Here is a 20324-nt window from a genome sequence, read left to right on the forward strand (position 1 = left end):
CCCTATGTAAATATTTGCATATCAGCATGTATTTACTTTACGTAAAGCTAATTTCTCAGTAATCACAGTAGGCTACAGCCCTATGACAATGTAGGCCTATGTGATTGTCTCATTGTATAGTTATGTTTTCCTATCACTCTGTTGATTCACTTTGAATACATTTGCTGGAGTAAGGAAATCTATACATAGCAAGTCACCTGACAATAATGGGCAACACTCCACTTTCATTTACCTGTCACTCTCTTGTCATGTCTCTGATATGAGCTGAGACACAGGAAGGAATCCCTAGGGCTTTGTTTATTTTCTTAAGTGCTGCATAACCAAGTTCAAGTTTGTGGGCTAGAAGAACTATCCTCATATTTATGTCAAATGCCACATCTCTCCTGGAGCACTCCTGCAGCCTGGAGGAAGTGTAAACACTCCTTCTAAATGCATCACGATCACCTTCACAGTGTGCACATTACATGGTATCATGACAGAACGACAGAATCCCTGGTTGGTGGGGTCAATAGTGATTTTCAGTCCAGTGTGTAGACACTTAGGGCAAATTAAAGCATGTACAAGTTGGTTTATTTGTGACGTGGAATGAAAGACACTGTTGGCTGGCTGCTGGCTGGTTGACCGCTGCTAGCTGTCATCTTCGTCTCAACTAATTTGCGTCTCGACGCGCTGCTGCCGGCTACCTCCTTTTGATCTACCTGTACTGCCACTGCCTCGATCAGCTGATCAGGCTAATTTTTTCTTTCATTCAATGCTTTTCTCGCATTGGCTAACCGAGCTCAACTATTTTTATTCACATACTGTTGGTATATTCTTCGAGATTTGCTCATTTTGTGTCTCTTTACGTAGATCCTTCGCCAGAGATATTTTCAAACAAGGACGTGCTGCGCGAACGTGAGGCATTTTAACCAATCAGGTTTCCGGAAAGGGTCTTTAAATGCCAATAACCAATCGGATGTCAGGAAATTACTAATATTTCCGCACAATCACTATGTCTACAAAGCATATCGCCTGTATGGACTAGCTAACGATATGCTCCGGAGAACAAGCTTTTGAATGATATATGATTCAACATGGAGAGTTTTAAAAATAGTGGTTGAATATCTACATGAAACATGCTAACAAGAACACAATGTATGCTAGGTGTAGTTGGCGGAGTTGGGATAAAATGATACAAATCAAGTATTTATTTACATTATTGACGATTTATTTTCTACATTTGATGAAAGTAGGGAAGTCATAGTAGTAGTTATAAGTTATAGTAAAATATCCCAAAATCTGAAAATCGACAGATGGAAGCAAAATCTAAATGTTTGCCTGTGGTGCTTGGCCTTAGAGAAGGAGAGTCCATGCCCCCAACAAATTGAGGCTGTTCTGAGAGCAACTCAATATTAGGAGGGTGTTCCTAATGTTTGGTATACTCAGTGTATATCGACGTGTTCCCGATGCAGCTTTTCATCTCTGATTCTCCTCTGGGCTCGCAATATCAAGTGCGCCTATAGTATGGTCTCAATCAAATGACCCATGGCCTATCGGCTACAAAAATGTATGCTCGGGGGAAGCACAGAGCCAAGTTATATTTCTAAGATCGCTGCTGGGATGGTGTAAATACAAACTGCAATGGATATTCCAATCTAGAGCCCCAGCCTGCTCTGCTCTTGCTGACGTTTTGTGTGCTGCCTAACCAATGCTATGCTGTGTAGGCCTACGGTGGCAGTTCAGGAAGAATGTCAGGCTTCTTCAACTCTTGTGTGCCTATAGCCTATGTTCTGTTCTGTTCTGTTTGAGAAGGAGAGCGTGAAGATGAGAAGGAAGACAGGAGGTCCATTTTGATAGCTTGCTACTACTAGAATTGATTTGATAAAACTAACAATATGTTTCTTGCCCATTATGTATTTATCAGAGTTATTGACTTCACAATAAGTCAAATTTGAGTAACTTACACTGTGGTGCTGAAACTTGAAACAGCAGCCGTGGCATAGTAGGAGCGGCAGGTAGCCTAGTGTTGGGACAGTAACCGAAAGGTTTCTAGATCGAATCCCAGAGCTGACAAGGTAAACATCTGTCGTTCTGCCCCTGAACAAGGCAGTTAACCTGTCTCTGTCAGGTCAGTGTATCTCTGTCTGTTCCTAGGCGTCATTGTAAATAAGAATTTGTTCTTAACTGACTTGCCTAGTTAAACAAAGATTAAATAAAAAAATGAATCAGAAATGGACAGCTCATGGTGCTCTAAGTAGGTACATTCGAGTAGTCATAATTCATTTAAACAGTTCATTTTAATTAGACTTTAACAACAAAGAGAGATTTTTATTGTAGCCTTTCTTCCTATTTAATAAATAACAGGTAGGCCTACCTGTTTGATAGACGGAATTAGGCTATAGGCTGCTATATCCATATATTTATCGGTCAATTCCTCCACCCACCATGCACTCTTTAAAGAGCCTACCCCCGAGTCAGTGAGAAGCTGTGAAGTTAAAACCAGGACTCGAATTGAGGGTGTTTCAGAGGGTATGCCATAGGCCTACCTCTTCTTAAAGAAAATGCTAAAAAGGACAGGCCTACCACTTATAAGACGTTTAAGAAAGTAATACAAATCCGATTATATAAAGTGATCTATAACAGCGCAAACATGCTGTAAAATACTGTCACGAGTGCTCCCTCTCCGGCCTTTAGGTCACCAGGCTGCTCTGTGGCATTAAAAAAGATTCAAATGACGTAGAATTGCATGAAATTTTTATAAAATGCTATTTTTCTCAGCAAATACGATGATAGATTCATGCGAGGCTTTTACTATAAAGGAGATATTTCCATCCCTACTCTTGTCCACGGTACGCTATGAAAACTACTGCGTTACCATGTAATACTCACAGGACGAAGAACAGTTTATAAAATGGCATATCTACGGCTCTGGTCTGTCCAAGGCGTGAGGGTTAACAGTAGACATGTTCTCTGCTATCCACTTTGTTTAAATTCATTATTTAGGGTATAGAGGAGGGTCACGTTTCCAAGCGTTAAGACTGGGTTTAGTTCAAATATATTTAGCTAAAGGGAGGGCCATCCATTTTCATTTCAGAGAGGTCCGATTTTCTCCATTTAACCCTTATTATAAATAATGTTCATGCCCTTACCAGGCACAGGATGAGTCTGTCCAGCGTGACAATGTTGTACTTCCACACCATGTTGTTGAGGATCTCAATACACTTGTTGAGCTGCTGGCCACCGGCCAACGTGGAGAACTCATCAACCAGAAAGTCTGCAAACGTCCTGACATGAGCCACCAGAGCCGCGCTCCTATCCTCTCCAGAACGCAGGGGCAAGAAAGGACACACTGCCTGGTCTGGATGATGGCCTCACCTCACAACGAACGCACAGACACGTCAAATTGGCATAATGTACTGTAACATGGCTCATTGTTTACCATGAGTCATCATTACTAGTCTTCCTCTGAATTCAAAAGGCCATCTGTCAATAACAAGATTATTTCATGATTCAACGCAAAGCTGTTATCTCAAACACTATCAGCACCCTTAAAACAATCATCAACCCAAACAACCACCAAACAGCTTTCTGACACCATCTGCCTCTAGTGTGTGTGTGTGTGTGTGTGTGTGTTCCTCAACAGCATCCAGAGACAGAGCGCCTGGGGCCCACAGCAGCCCCTTCCTCTTCCCAGTGGTAGTTCCCCCTGCATACCCTTTCCTACCACCATTCCTGGCCACACCACTGACATCTCCCAATCCCCTTGGCTCCAGCTTCCTGGTAGACAGGCCCTATTTAGAGAACAGGAGAACAGTTTTACTGTAGCAGCTCAGCTGCATTACAAGACAGTCATTACCAGACTTCAAGTCACTGGAAAAGTGAGCACACTTTCCACCTCCAAAGCCTTTAGCCACTTCTTAATTAAAATCCCCTTTGGAAAATACCTGAGGCTTCCACTGGCGGTAAATCATATTACAAATGGCGGTGTGCGGCGCTTGACACAATGCTCCAAAAATCCCCCCATGACTGCCTTCTCGAGGAAAGCCATCACTCTCTGCTGGATAGTGACGTAAAGAGCGCAGGCAGGTTTACAATAGAAAAGGCTTTATTCATTCCTGACACTCAAACTCTGTGGGGGAAAGAGGGTGCAGATTCTTTCCTACAGATGAGAGATGGAGGGAGAATTGGAGAGAAAGTGCCAGGGAGGGAGAGAGAAAGAAAAGGGAGGGAGAGAGAGGGAGAGGTATATATAAAAAAAGAGAGGGAGGGATAGAGAGGGGGATAAAAGTGCTAGGGAGGGAGAGAGAAAGAGAGGGAGGGAGAGAGAGGGAGAGGTATATATATATAAAAAGAAAGGGAGGGATAGAGAGGGGGATAAAAGTGCTAGGGAGGGAGAGAGAAAGAGAGGGAGGGAGAGAGAGGGGGATAAAAGTGCTAGGGAGGGAGAGAGAAAGAGAGGGAGGGATAGAGAGGGGGATAAAAGTGCTAGGGAGGGAGAGAGGGAGAGGTATATATATAAAAAAGAAAGGGAGGGATAGAGAGGGGGATAAAAGTGCTAGGGAGGGAGAGAGAAAGAGAGGGAGGGAGAGAGAGGGAGAGGTATATATATAAAAAAGAGAGAGAGGGATAGAGAGGGGGATAAAAGTGCTATGGAGGGAGAGAGAAAGAGAGGGAGGGAGAGAGAGGTAGAGGTATATATATAAAAAAGAGAGGGAGGGATAGAGAGGGGGGATAAAAGTGCTAGGGAGGGAGAGAGAAAGAGAGGGAGGGAGAGAGAGGGGGATAAAAGTGCTAGGGAGGGAGAGAGAAAGAGAGGGAGGAGAGAGAGTGAGAGGTATATATATAAAAAAAGAGAGGAGGGATAGAGAGGGGGATAAAAGTGCTAGGGAGGGAGAGAGAAAGAGAGGGGAGGGAGAGAGGGGGATAAAAGTGCTAGGGAGGGAGAGAGAGAAAGAGAGGGAGGGAGAGAGGGGGGATAAAAGTGCTAGGGAGGGAGAGAGAAAGAGAGGTAGGGATAGAGAGGGGGATAAAAGTGCTAGGGAGGGAGAGAGAGGGAGAGGTATATATATAAAAAAAGAGAGGGAGGGATAGAGAGGGGGATAAAAGTGCTAGGGAGGGAGAGAGAAAGAGAGGGAGGGAGAGAGAGGGGGATAAAAGTGCTAGGGAGGGAGAGAGAAAGAGAGGGAGGAGAGAGAGGGAGAGGTATATATAAAAAAAGAGAGGGAGGGATAGAGAGGGGGATAAAAGTGCTAGGGAGGGAGAGAGAAAGAGAGGGAGGGATAGAGAGGGGGATAAAAGTGCTAGGGAGGGAGAGAGAGGGAGAGGTATATATATAAAAAAAGAAAGGGAGGGATAGAGAGGGGGATAAAAGTGCTAGGGAGGGAGAGAGAAAGAGAGGGAGGGAGAGAGAGGGAGAGGTATATATATAAAAAGAGAGAGAGGGATAGAGAGGGGGAGGAATATATATAAAAGAGAGGGAGGGAGAGAGAGGGGGATAAAAGTGCTAGGGGGAGAGAGAAAGAGAGGGGGAGAGAGAGGGGGATAAAAGTGCTAGGGAGGGAGAGAGAAAGAGAGGGAGGGATAGAGGGGGGATAAAAGTGCTAGGGAGGGAGAGAGAGGGAGAGGTATATATATAAAAAAGAAAGGGAGGGATAGAGAGGGGGATAAAAGTGCTAGGGAGGAGAGAGAAAGAGAGGGAGGGAGAGAGAGGGAGAGGTATATATATAAAAAAAAGAGAGAGAGAGGGATAGAGAGGGGGATAAAAGTGCTATGGAGGGAGAGAGAAAGAGAGGGAGGGAGAGAGAGGTAGAGGTATATATAAAAAAGAGAGGAGGGATAGAGAGGGGGATAAAAGTGCTAGGGAGGGAGAGAGAAAGAGAGGGAGGGAGAGAGAGGGGGATAAAAGTGCTAGGGAGGGAGAGAGAAAGAGAGGGAGGGAGAGAGGGAGAGGTATATATATAAAAAAAGAGAGGGAGGGATAGAGAGGGGGATAAAAGTGCTAGGGAGGGAGAGAGAAAGAGAGGGAGGGAGAGAGAGGGGATAAAAGTGCTAGGGAGGGAGAGAGAAAGAGAGGGAGGGAGAGAGAGGGGATAAAAGTGCTAGGGAGGGAGAGAGAAAGAGAGGGAGGGATAGAGAGGGGGATAAAAGTGCTAGGGAGGGAGAGAGAGGGAGAGGTTTATATATAAAAAAAGAGAGGAGGGATAGAGAGGGGATAAAAGTGCTAGGGAGGGAGAGAGAAAGAGAGGGAGGGAGAGAGAGGGGGATAAAAGTGCTAGGGAGGGAGAGAGAGAGAGAGGGAGGAGAGAGAGGGAGAGGTATATATATAAAAAAAGAAAGGGAGGGATAGAGAGGGGGATAAAAGTGCTAGGGAGGGAGAGAGAAAGAGAGGAGGGAGAGAGAGGGAGAGGTATATATATAAAAAAGAGAGAGGATAGAGAGGGGGGATAAAAGTGCTATGGAGGAGAGAGAAAGAGAGGGAGGGAGAGAGGTAGAGGTATATATAAAAAAAGAGGGAGGGAGAGAGAGGGGATAAAAGTGCTAGGGAGGGAGAGAGAAAGAGAGGGAGGGAGAGAGAGGGGGGAAAAGTGCTAGGGAGGGAGAGAGAAAGAGAGAGAGGGAGAGGTATATATATAAAAAAGAGAGGGGGGATAGAGAGGGGATAAAAGTGCTAGGGAGGAGAGAGAAAAGAGGGAGGGAGAGGGGGGATAAAAGTGCTAGGGAGGGAGAGAGAAAGAGAGGGAGGGAGAGAGAGGTAGAGGTATATATATAAAAAAAGAGAGGGAGGGATAGAGAGGGGATAAAAGTGCTAGGGAGGAGAGAGAAAGAGAGGGAGGGAGAGAGAGGGGGATAAAAGTGCTAGGGAGGGAGAGAAAGAGAGGGAGGGAGAGAGAGGGAGAGGTATATATATAAAAAAAGAGAGGGGGATAGAGGGGGATAAAAGTGCTAGGGAGGGAGAGAAAAAAGAGGGAGGGAGAGAGGGGATAAAAGTGCTAGGGAGGAGAGAGAAAGAGAGGTATATATAAAAAGAGAGGGAGGGATAGAGAGGGGGATAAAAGTGCTAGGGAGGGAGAGAGAAAGAGAGGGAGGGAGAGAGAGGGAGAGGTATATATATAAAAAAGAGAGAGAGGGATAGAGAGGGGGATAAAAGTGCTATGGAGGGAGAGAGAAAGAGAGGGAGGGAGAGAGAGGTAGAGGTATATATATAAAAAAGAGAGGGAGGGATAGAGAGGGGGATAAAAGTGCTAGGGAGGGAGAGAGAAAGAGAGGGAGGGAGAGAGAGGGGGATAAAAGTGCTAGGGAGGGAGAGAGAAAGAGAGAGGGAGAGAGAGGGAGAGGTATATATATAAAAAAAGAGAGGGGGGATAGAGAGGGGGATAAAAGTGCTAGGGAGGGAGAGAGAAAGAGAGGGAGGGAGAGAGAGGGGGATAAAAGTGCTAGGGAGGGAGAGAGAAAGAGAGGGAGGGAGAGAGAGGGAGAGGTATATATAAAAAAGAGAGGGAGGGATAGAGAGGGGGATAAAAGTGCTAGGGAGGGAGAGAGAAAGAGAGGGAGGGAGAGAGAGGGAGAGGAATATATATAAAAAAGAGAGGGAGGGAGAGAGAGGGGGATAAAAGTGCTAGGGAGGGAGAGAGAAAGAGAGGGGGGAGAGAGAGGGGGATAAAAGTGCTAGGGAGGGAGAGAGAAAGAGAGGGAGGGATAGAGAGGGGGATAAAAGTGCTAGGGAGGGAGAGAGAGGGAGAGGTATATATATAAAAAAAGAAAGGGAGGGATAGAGAGGGGGATAAAAGTGCTAGGGAGGGAGAGAGAAAGAGAGGGAGAGAGAGGGGGGGATAAAAGTGCTAGGGAGGGAGAGAGAAAGAGAGGGAGGGATAGAGAGGGGGATAAAAGTGCTAGGGAGGGAGAGAGAGGGAGAGGTATATATATAAAAAAAGAAAGGGAGGGATAGAGAGGGGGATAAAAGTGCTAGGGAGGGAGAGAGAAAGAGAGGGAGGGAGAGAGAGGGAGAGGTATATATATAAAAAAGAAAGGGAGGTGTATATATAAAGAGAGGGAGGGAGAGAGAGGTATATATATAAAGAGAGGGAGGGAGAGAGAGGTATATATATATATAAAGAGAGGGAGGGAGAGAGAGGTATATATATATAAAGAGGGAGGGAGAGAGAGTATATATATATATAAAGAGGGAGGAGAGAGAGGTATATATATATATAAAGAGGGAGGAGAGAGAGGTATATATATATATAAAGAGAGGAGAGGGAGAGAGAGGTATATATATATATAAAGAGAGAGGGGAGAGAGTATATATATATATAAAGAGAGGGAGGGAGAGAGAGGTATATATATATATAAAGAGAGGGAGGAGAGAGATATATATATAAAGAGAGGAGGGAGAGAGAGGTATATATATATAAAGAGAGGAGAGGAGAGAGAGGTATATATATATATAAAGAGAGGGAGGGAGAGAGGTATATATATATATAAAGAGAGGGAGGGAGAGAGAGGTATATATATAAAAGAGAGAGGGAGAGAGAGAGGTATATATATATAAAGAGAGGGAGAGAGAGAGAGAGGTATATATATAAAAGAGGAGGGAGAGAGAGAGTATATATATAAAGAGAGGGAGGGAGAGAGAGGTATATATATAAAGAGAGGGAGGGAGAGAGGTATATATATATAAAGAGAGGGAGGAGAGAGAGGTATATATATAAAAAGAGGGAGAGAGATATATATATAAAGAGGGAGGGAGAGAGAGGGTATATATAAAGAGGGAGGGAGAGAGAGAGGGAGAGAGAGAGGTATATATATAAAGAGAGGGAGGAGAGAGAGGTATATATATAAAGAGAGGGAGGGAGAGAGATATATATAAAGAGAGGAGAGGAGAGAGAGAGGTATATATATAAAGAGAGGGAGGGAGAGAGAGGTATATATATAAGAGAGAGGAGGGAGAGAGGATACATATATAAAGAGAGGGAGGGAGAGAGAGGTATATATATAAAGAGAGGGAGGGGAGGGAGGAGGTATATATATAAAGAGAGGAGAGAGAGAGAGATATATAAAAGAGAGGGAGGGAGAGAGAGGTATATATATAAAGAGAGGGAGAGAGAGGTATATATAAAGAGAGGGAGGGAGAGAGAGGTATATATAAAAAGAGGGAGGGAGAGAGAGGTATATATAAAAGAGAGGGAGAGAGAGGGAGGGAGAGAGAGGTATATATATAAAGAGGAGGGAGAGAGAGGTATATATATAAAGAGAGGAGGGAGAGAGGTATATATATAAAGAGAGGGAGAGAGAGAGGGAGAGAGAGGTATATATATAAAAGAGAGGAGGAGAGAGAGGTATATATATATAAAGAGAGGGAGGGAGAGAGAGTATATATATATAAAAGAGAGGGAGGGAGAGAGAGGTATATATATATATAAAGAGAGGGAGGGAGAGAGAGGTATATATATATAAAGAGAGGGGAGGGAGGAGAGGAGGAGATATATATATAAAGAGAGGGAGGGAGAGAGAGGTATATATATAAAAAGAGAGGAGGGAGAGAGAGAGATATATATAAAGAAAGAGAGGGAGAGAGAGGTATATATATATATAAAGAGAGGGAGGGAGAGAGAGGTATATATATATAAAGAGAGGGAGGGAGAGGGAGAGGAGTATATATATATATAAAGAGAGGGAGGGATATATATAAGAGAGAGAGAGGAGAGGGAGGGAGAGAGATATATATAAAGGGAGAGAGAGGGAGGGAGAGAGAGGTATATATATAAAGAGGGAGAGAGGGAGGGAGAGAGGTATATATATAAAGAGAGGGAGGAGAGAGAGATATATATATATAAAGGGAGAGGAGGGTAGAGAGAGAGGTATATATAAAAGAGAGGGAGAGGTATATATATAAGAGAGAGAGGTATATATATAGAAGGGAGAGGAGGGAGGAGAGAGAGGTATATATAAAGAGAGGAGGAGAGAGAGAGGTATATATATAAAGAGAGGGAGGGAGAGAGAGTATATATATAAGAGAGAGGAGAGAGAGAGAGAGAGGAGGTATATATATAAAGAGAGGGAGGAGAGAGAGAGGTATATATATAAAGAGGGGGGGAGAGAGAGGTATATATATAAAAGAGAGGAGGGAGAGAGGAGAGGAGAGAGAGAGAGGTATATATATAAAGAGAGGAGGGAGAGAGAGGTATATATATAAAGAGAGGGAGGAGAGGTAGATATATAAAGAGAGGGGAGAGAGAGGTATATATATAAGAGAGGGGGGAGAGAGAGGTATATATAAAAGAGGGAGGGAGAGAGAGGTATATATATAAAAGAGAGGAGGGAGAGAGAGGTATATATATAAAGAGAGGAGGGAGAGAGGTATATATATAAGAGAGGGAGGGAGAGATATATATATATATAAAGAGAGGGAGGGGAGGGAGAGAGAGGATATAAAGAGAGGGAGTAGATATATATAAAGAGAGGGATATATATAAAGAGGAGAGGGAGAGAGAGGTATATATATAAAGAGAGGGAGGGAGAGAGATATATAAAGAGAGGGAGGGAGAGAGGTATATATAAAGAGAGAGAGAGAGGTATATATATATAAAGAGAGGAGGAGAGAGAGTATATATATAAAGAGAGGGAGGAGAGAGAGGTATATATATAAGAGAGGGAGGGAGAGAGAGGTATATATATAAAGAGAGGGAGGGAGAGAGAGGTATATATAAAGAGGAAGGAGGGAGAGAGAGGTATATATTTTAAGGGAGGGAGAGAGAGGTATATATTTTAAAGAGAGGGAGGGAGAGAGAGAGGTATATATATAAAGAGAGGGAGGGAGAGAGAGGTATATATATAAAGAGAGGAGGGAGAGAGAGGTATATATATAGGGAAGAGAGAGATATATATATAAGGAGGAGAGAGAGAGGTATATATATAAAGAGAGGGAGGAGAGGAGAGAGAGATATATATATAAAGAGAGAGGAGGGAGAGAGAGAGGGAGAGATATATATATATAAAGAGAGGGAGGAGAGAGAGTATATATATATAAAGAGAGAGGAGGAGAGAGAGGTATATATATATAAAGAGAGGGAGAGAGAGAGAGGGGATAAAAGTGCTAGGAGGGAAGAGAGAGAGGAGAGAGAGGTATATATATATAAAAGAGAGGGAGGGAGAGAGAGGTATATATATATATAAAGAGAGAGGAGAGAGAGAGAGATATAGATATATAAAGAGAGGAGGGAGAGAGAGATATATATAAAAAGAGAGAGGGAGGGAGAGAGAGGTATATATGCCATATAAAGAGAAAAGAGAGGGAGAGAGAGGTATATATATATAAAGAGAGGAGAGAGAGATATATATAAAGAGAGGGAGAGAGAGGGGGATATATAAAGAGAGGGAGGGAGAGAGAGAGGGATATATATAAAAAAGAGAGGGAGGGAGAGAGAGGGGGATATATATATAGAGAGAGGGAGGAGAGAGAGGTATATATATAAAGAGAGAGGAGGGAGAGAGAGGTATATATATAAAGAGAGAGAGAGGAGAGAGAGGTATATATATATAAAAAAGAGAGGGAGGGAGAGAGGGATAGAGAGAGAGAGAGAGAGAGAGAGAGGAGAGAGGTATATATAAAGAGAGAGAGAGAGAGAGAGGAGAGAGGTATATATATAAAGAGAGAGAGAGAGAGAGAGTATATATAAAGAGAGAGGAGAGAGAGAGATATATAAAGAGAGAGAGAGAGAGAGAGAGAGTATATATATAAAGAGAGGGAGAGAGAGAGATATAAAGAGAGAGGAGAGAGAGGTATATATATATAAAGAGAGGGAGAGAGAGAGAGATATATATAAAGAGAGGGAGAGAGAGATATATATAAAAGAGGAGGAGAGAGAGAGAGATATATATAAGAGAGGAGAGAGAGGTATATATATAGAGAGGGAGAGGAGAGAGAGATATATATATAAAGAGAGGGAGAGAGAGAGATATATATATATAAAGAGAGGAGGAGAGAGAGATATATATAGAGAGAGAGAGGGAGAGAGAGGTATATATATAAAGAGAGGGAGGGAGAGAGAGTATATATATAAAGAGAGGAGGGAGAGAGAGGTATATATAAAGAGAGAGAGGAGAGATAGAGAGATATATAAGAGAGGAGGAGGAGAGAGAGGTATATATAAAGAGAGGGAGGAGGGAGAGAGAGGATATATATTTTAAGAGAGGAGGGAGAGAGAGGTATATATTTTAAGAGAGGAGAGGGAGAGAGAGGTATATATATAAAGAGAGGAGGAGAGAGAGAGATATATAAAGAGAGAGAGAGGAGAGAGAGATATATATAAAGAGAGGGAGGAGAGAGAGATATATATAAAGAGAGAGAGAGAGAGAGAGATATATATATATAGAAGAGAGGAGAGAGAGAGAGATATATATATATAAAGAGAGGGAGGGAGAGAGAGATATATATATAAGAGAGAGGGAGGGAGAGAGAGAGAGTATATATATATAAAGAGAGAGAGAGAGAGAGAGGAGTATATAGATATATATAGAGGGAGGGAGAGAGAGGTATATATATATAAAGAGAGGGAGAGAGAGAGTATATATATATATAGGAGATAGAGAGAGGGAGGAAAGAGAGGAGGAGAGGAGGTATATATATATAAAGAGAGGGAGGGAGAGAGAGGTATATATATATAAAGAGAGGAGGGAGAGAGAGGTATATATATAAAGAGAGGGAGGGAGAGAGAGGTATATATATATAAAGAGAGGGAGAGAGAGGTATATATATAAAGAGAGGGAGGGAGAGAGAGGTATATATATAAAGAGAGGGAGGGAGAGAGGTATATATATAAAGAGAGAGAGAGGAGAGAGGAGAGGTATATATAAAGAGAGGGAGGGAGAGAGAGGTATATATTTTAAGAGAGAGGAGGGAGAGAGAGTATATATAAAGAGAGGGAGAGAGGTATATATATAAAGAGAGGGAGAGAGAGGGGAGAGATAGGTATATATATAAAGAGGGAGGAGAGAGAGGTATATATATAAAGAGAGGGAGGGAGAGAGAGGTATATATATATAAAGAGAGGAGGAGAGAGAGATATATATATATAAAGAGAGGGAGAGAGATATATATATAAAAAGAGAGAGGGAGAGATATATATATATATAAAAGAGAGGGAGAGAGGAGAGAGGAGATATATATATAAAGAGAGGGAGAGAGAGAGAGAGGATATATATAAAGAGAGGGAGGGAGAGAGAGATATATATAAGAGAAGAGAGGGAGGGGAGAGAGAGGTATATATATATATAAAGAGAGGGAGGGAGAGAGAGAGTATATATATATAAAGAGAGGGAGGGAGAGAGAGGTATATATATAAAAGAGAGGGAGGGAGAGAGGGGGATAAAAGTGCTAGGGAGGGAGAGAGAAAGAGAGAGAGGGAGAGAGAGAGGGAGAGAGTATATATATAAAAGAGTGGGAGAGAGAGGGATAGAGGGGGATAAAAGTGCTATGGAGGGAGAGATATAGAAAGAGAGGGAGGAGAGAGAGGAGAGGGAGGGAGTATATATATAAAAAGAGAGGGAGGGATAGAGAGGGGATAAAAGTGCTAGGGAGGGATATAGAAAGAGAGAGATATATTTTAAGAGGGAGAGAGAGGATAATAAGATGAGGGAGGGAGAGGTAGATAAAGAGAGAGGGAGAGAGAGGGAGAGTATATATATAAAAAGAGAGGGGGGATAGAGAGGGGATAAAAGTGCTAGGGAGGGAGAGAGATATAGAGGAGGGAGAGAGGGGGATATAAAGTGCTAGGGAGGGAGGAGAAAAGAAGAGAGGGAGAGAGAGGAGAGTATATATAAAAAAGAGAGGGAGGGATAGAGAGGGGATAAAGTGAGAGGGGGAGAGAGAGATAGAGAGAGGGAGAGAGGGAGAGGAATATATATAAAGAGAGAGGGAGAGAGAGGGGATATATAAAGTGCTAGGGAGGGAGAGAAAGAGAGAGAGAGAGAGGGGGGATAAAAGTGCTAGGGAGAGAGAGAGAGAGAGGGAGGGATAGAGAGGGGGATAAAAGTGCTAGGGAGGGAGAGAGAGGAGAGGTATATATAAAAAGAAAAGAAAGGAGATAGAGAGGGGATAAAAGTGCTAGGGAGGGAGAGAGAAAAGAGAGAGAGAGAGAGGGAGGGATAAAGAGAGCTAGGGAGGGAGAGAGAGAGAAAGAGAGAGAGGGATAGAGAGGATAAAGTGCTAGGGAGGGAGAGAGAGGGAGAGAGGAGAGGTATATATATAAAAAGAGAGAGAGGGAGGAGGTAGATAGGGGGGATAAAGAGTGCTAGGGAGAGGGAGAGAATAGAGAGAGAGAGGAGAGAGAGAGGTATATATATAAAAAAGAGAGGGAGGTGTATATATAAAGGGAGAGGGAGAGAGAGGTATATATATAAGAGAGAGGAGAGAGAGGTATATATATATATAAAGAGAGAGGGAGAGAGAGAGAGGAGAGAGAGAGAGAGAGAGAGAGAGGTATATATATATAAAGAGAGGAGGGAGAGAGAGGTATATATATATATAAAGAGAGGGAGGGAGAGAGAGGTATATATATATAAAGAGAGAGAGAGGGAGAGAGAGGTATAGAGAGGAGATAAAGATATATATAGAGATAAAGGAGGGAGGAGAGAGAGGTATATATATATAAAGAGAGGGAGGGAGAGAGAGGTATATATATATATATAAAGAGGGAGAGAGAGAGGTATATATATATAAAGAGAGGGAGGAGAGAGGTATATATATATAAAGAGAGGGAGGGAGAGAGGTATATATATATATAAGAGGAGAAGAGAGGGAGAGAGAGGTATATATATATAAAGAGAGGGAGGGAGAGAGAGGTATATATAGATAAAGAGAGGGAGGGAGAGAGAGGTATATATATATAAAGAGAGAGGGAGAGAGAGGGATATATATATAAAGAGAGGGAGGGAGAGAGAGTATATATATATAGAGAGGGAGGGAGAGAGGTATATATATAGGATAGAGGGAGGGGAAGAGAGGTATATATATAGAAGGGAGAGAGAGGATATAGAGGAGGGATATAAAAGAGAGGAGGGAGAGAGAGGTATATATATAGAAAGGGAGAGAGAGAGAGAGAGGTATATATATAAAGAGAGGGAGGGAGAGAGGTATATATATATAAAGAGGGAGAGAGAGAGAGGGATATATAGAGAGAGAGGATAGAGAGAAAGAGAGAGGGAGATATATAGATAGGAGGGAGATATAGAGGTATATATAAAAAGGGAGGGAGAGAGAGGTATATATATAAAGAGAGAGGGAGAGAGGTATATATATAAAGAGAGGGAGGGAGAGAGGTATATATATAAAGATAGGGAGGGAGAGAGAGGTATATATATATATAAAGAGAGGGAGGGAGAGGTATATATATAAAAAGAGAGGGAGGGAGAGAGAGGTATATATATAAAGAGAGGAGAGGGAGAGAGGTATATATATAAAGAGAGGAGAGGAGAGAGGTATATATATATAAAAGAGAGGGAGGGAGAGAGAGGTATATATATATATAAAGGGAGGGAGAGAGAGAGAGGAGATAGGGAGAGAGAGGGAGAGAGATAGGAGAGAGGGAGAGAGAGATAGAGAGGAGAGGAGGGAGAGGGAGAGAGATATATATAAAGAGAGGGAGGGAGAGAGAGGTATATATATAAAGAGAGGGAGGAGAGAGGGAGGGATATATATAATAAAGAGAGGAGAGAGAGAGAGAGGGAGAGGGAGATATATATATAGAGAGAGGAGAGGGAGAGAGAGGTATATATATATATAGAGAGGGAGAGAGGGAGAGGTATATATATAAAGAGAGGGAGGGAGAGAGAGGTATATATATATATAAAGAGAGGGGAGAGAGAGAGAGGTATATATATATAAAGAGAGAGGGAGAGAGGTATATATATATAGAGAGAGAGGAGAGAGAGAGAGAGAGAGAGAGATATATAAAGAGAGGGAGGAGGGAGAGAGAGTATATATATATATAAAGAGAGAGAGGGAGAGAGGTATATATATATAGAGAGAGAGAGAGGGAGAGAGAGGGAGAGATATATATATAAAGAGAGGGAGGGAGAGAGAGGTATATATATATAAGAGAGAGGAGAGAGAGGTATATAGAGAGAGAGAGGGAGGGAGAGAGAGGATATAGAGAGAGAGAGAGAGAGAGAGAGAGAGGTATATATATAAAAAGAGAGAGAGAGAGGAGAGAGAGAGATATATATAAAGAGAGGAGAGAGAGAGAGAGGTATATATATAAAGAGAGGGAGGGAGAGAGAGTATATATATATAAAGAGAGGAGGGAGAGAGAGATATATATAAAGAGGGAGGGAGAGAGAGGTATATATAAAGAGAGGGAGAGAGAGAGAGGGATATATAAAGAGAGGGAGGAGAGAGAGAGTATATATAAAGAGAGGGAGAGAGAAAGAGAGGGAGAGAGATAGGTAAAGAGGGGAGAGGGAGGAGAGAGGTATATATATAAAGAGAGGAGGGAGAGAGAGGTATATATATAAGAGAGGGAGGAGAGAGAGATATATATAAAGAGAGGGAGGGAGAGAGAGGTATATATATAAGAGAGGGAGGGAGAGAGAGGTATATATATAAAGAGAGGGAGGGAGAGAGAGAGTATATATATAAAGAGAGGGAGGGAGAGAGGTATATATATAGAGGGAGAGAGAGAGAGAGAGAGTATATATATAAAGAGAGGAGGGAGAGAGAGGTATATATATAAAGAGAGGGAGGGAGAGGTAGGTATATATATAAAGAGAGGAGGGAGAGAGAGGTATATATATAAAGAGAGGGAGGGAGAGAAAGAGAGGGAGGAGAGAGAGGTATATATATAAAGAGAGAGAGGGAGAGAGGTATATATATAAAAGAGAGAGAGAGAGAGGAGATATATAAAGAGAGGGAGGGAGAGGTATATATATAAAGAGAGGGAGGGAGAGAGAGAGATATATAAAAGAGGGAGGGAGAGAGAGAGAGTATATATATAAAGAGAGGGAGGGAGAGAGAGGTATATATATAAAGAGGAGGGAGAGAGAGATATATAAAGAGAGGGAGGGAGAGAGAGATATATATATAAAGAGAGGAGGAGAGAGAGAGTATATATAAAGAGAGGAGGGAGAGAGAGGTATATATTTTAAAGAGAGAGGGAGAGAGAGGTATATATTTTAAGAGAGGGAGGAGAGAGAGAGAGAGATATAGAGAGAGAGGGAGAGAGAGGTATATATATAAAGAGAGGGAGGGAGAGAGAGGTATATATATAAAGAGAGGGAGGAGAGAGAGAGTATATATATAAAGAGGGAGGGAGAGAGATATATATATATATAAAGAGAGGGAGGAGGGAGAGAGATATATATATATATATAAAGAGAGTGAGGAGAGAGAGTATATATATATATATAAAGAGAGGGAGGAGAGAGAGGTATATATATATAAAGAGAGAGGAGGGAGAGAGAGGTATATATATATAAAGAGAGGAGGGAGAGAGAGAGTATATATATATATAAAGAGAGGAGGGAGAGAGAGGTATATATATATATAAAGAGAGGGAGGGAGAGAGAGGTATATATATATATAAGAGAGGGAGGGAGAGAGAGGTATATATATATAAAGAGAGGGAGGGAGAGAGAGAGGTATATATATATAAAGAGAGGAGAGAGAGAGGTATATATATAAAGAGAGGGAGGGAGAGAGAGAGGTATATATATAAAGAGGAGGAGAGAGAGGTATATATATATATATAAAGAGAGAGAGGAGAGAGAGGTATATATATATATAAAGAGAGGAGAGGGAGAGAGAGATATATATATATAAAGAGAGAGAGGGAGAGAGAGGTATATATATAAAGAGAGAGGAGGGAGAGAGAGATATATATATATAATAGAGAGAGAGGAGGGAGAGAGGTATATATATATATAAAGAGAGAGGAGAGAGAGGTATATATATATAAAGAGAGAGAGGAGGGAGAGAGAGAGATATATATATAAAGAGAGGGGAGGGAGAGAGAGGTATATATATATAAGAGAGAGGAGGGAGAGAGAGGTATATATATATAAAGAGAGGGAGGGAGAGAGAGGTATATATATATAAAGAGAGAGGAGGGAGAGAGAGTATATATATATATAAAGAGAGGGAGGGAGAGAGAGGTATATATATATAGAGAGAGGAGGAGAGAGAGGTATATATATATAAAGAGAGGGGAGAGAGAGGTATATATATATAAAGAGAGGGAGAGAGGTATATATATAAAGAGAGAGGAGGGAGAGAGAGGTATATATATAAAAGAGAGGGAGAGAGAGAGGTATATATATAAAGAGAGGAGGGAGAGAGAGGTATATATAAAGAGAGGGAGGAGGAGAGAGAGGTATATATTTTAAGAGAGGAGGGAGAGAGAGGTATATATAAAGAGAGAGAGAGAGAGAGAGGTATATATATAAAGAGAGAGAGGGAGAGAGAGGTATATATAAAAGAGAGGGAGGGAGAGAGAGGTATATATATAAAGAGAGGGAGGGAGAGAGAGATATATATAAAGAGAGGGAGGGAGAGAGAGATATATATATATAAAGAGAGGAGGGAGAGAGAGATATATATATAAAGAGAGGGAGGAGAGATATATATATATATATAAAGAGAGGAGGGAGAGAGAGGTATATATATATAAAGAGAGGGAGGGAGAGAGAGGTATATATATATATAAAGAGAGGAGAGGAGAGAGAGTATATATATATATAAAGAGAGGGAGGGAGAGAGAGGTATATATATATATAAAGAGAGGAGAGAGAGAGAGGTATATATATATAAAGAGAGGGAGGGAGAGAGAGGTATATATATATAAAGAGAGGAGGGATAGAGAGAGGGGATAAAAGTGCTAGGGAGGGAGAGAGAGAGAGAAGAGAGGGAGGGAGAGAGAGGGAGAGGTATATATATAAAAAAGAGAGAGAGGATAGAGAGGGGGATAAAAGTGCTATGGAGGGAGAGAGAAAGAGAGGGAGGAGAGAGAGGTAGAGGTATATATAAAAAGAGAGGGAGGGATAGAGAGGGGGATAAAGTGCTAGGGAGGGAGAGAGAAAGAGAGGGAGGGAGAGAGAGGGGATAAAAGTGCTAGGGAGGGAGAGAGAAAGAGAGAGGGAGAGAGAGGGAGAGGTATATATATAAAAAGAGAGAGGGGATAGAGAGGGGGATAAAAGTGCTAGGGAGGGAGAGAGAAAGAGAGGGAGAGAGAGAGAGAGGGATAAAAGTGCTAGGGAGGGAGAGAGAAAGAGAGGGAGGGAGAGAGAGGGAGAGGTATATATAAAAAGAGAGGGAGGGATAGAGAGGGGGATAAAAGTGCTAGGGAGGGAGAGAGAAAGAGAGGGAGAGGAGAGAGAGAGAGAGGAATATATATAAAAGAGAGGGAGGGAGAGAGAGGGGGATAAAAGTGCTAGGGAGGAGAGAGAGAGAAAGAGAGGGGGAGAGAGAGAGGGGGATAAAAGTGCTAGGAGGGAGAGAGAAAGAGAGGAGGGATAGAGAGGGGGATAAAAGTGCTAGGGAGGGAGAGAGAGGGAGAGGTATATATATAAAAAAAAAAGGGAGGGATAGAGAGGGGGATAAAAGTGCTAGGAGGGAGAGAGAAAGAGAGGGGAGAGAGAGGGGATAAAAGTGCTAGGGAGGAGAGAGAAAGAGAGGGAGGGATAGAGAGGGGGATAAAAGTGCTAGGGAGGGAGAGAGAGGGAGAGGTATATATATAAAAAGAAAGGGAGGGATAGAGAGGGGATAAAAGTGCTAGGAGGGAGAGAGAAGAGAGAGGGAGAGAGAGAGAGAGGTATATATATAAAAAAAGAAAGGGAGGTGTATATATAAAGAGAGGGAGGAGAGAGAGGTATATATATAAAGAGAGGGAGGAGAGAGAGGTATATATATATATAGAGAGGGAGGAGAGAGAGGTATATATATATAAAGAGAGGAGGGAGAGAGAGGTATATATATATATAAAGAGAGGGAGGGAGAGAGAGGTATATATATATATAAAGAGAGGGAGGGAGAGAGAGGTATAGATATATATAAAGAGAGGGAGGGAGAGAGAGGTATATATAAAGAGAGGGAGGGAGAGAGAGGTATATATTTTAAGAGAGGGAGGGAGAGAGAGGTATATATAAAGAGAGGGAGGGAGAGAGAGATATATATAAAGAGAGGGAGGGAGAGAGAGAGTATATATATAAAGAGAGAGGGAGAGAGAGAGAGAGTATATATATAAAGAGAGAGAGAGAGAGAGGTATATATATAAAGAGAGGGAGGGAGAGAGAGATATATATATATAAAGAGAGGGAGGGAGAGAGAGATATATATATAAAGAGAGGAGGGAGAGATA

General features: G+C 42.0%; 1 pseudogene; it reads right to left on the reverse strand.

Annotated features, from left to right (window-relative positions):
* Window positions 1-20324, reverse strand: part of LOC115107470 (mediator of RNA polymerase II transcription subunit 23-like) — a 62531-nt pseudogene that overhangs the window by 11840 nt on the left and 30367 nt on the right.

The sequence above is a fragment of the Oncorhynchus nerka genome, linkage group LG24, assembly GCF_034236695.1.
Source record: "Oncorhynchus nerka isolate Pitt River linkage group LG24, Oner_Uvic_2.0, whole genome shotgun sequence".
Taxonomy (NCBI): domain Eukaryota; kingdom Metazoa; phylum Chordata; class Actinopteri; order Salmoniformes; family Salmonidae; genus Oncorhynchus; species Oncorhynchus nerka.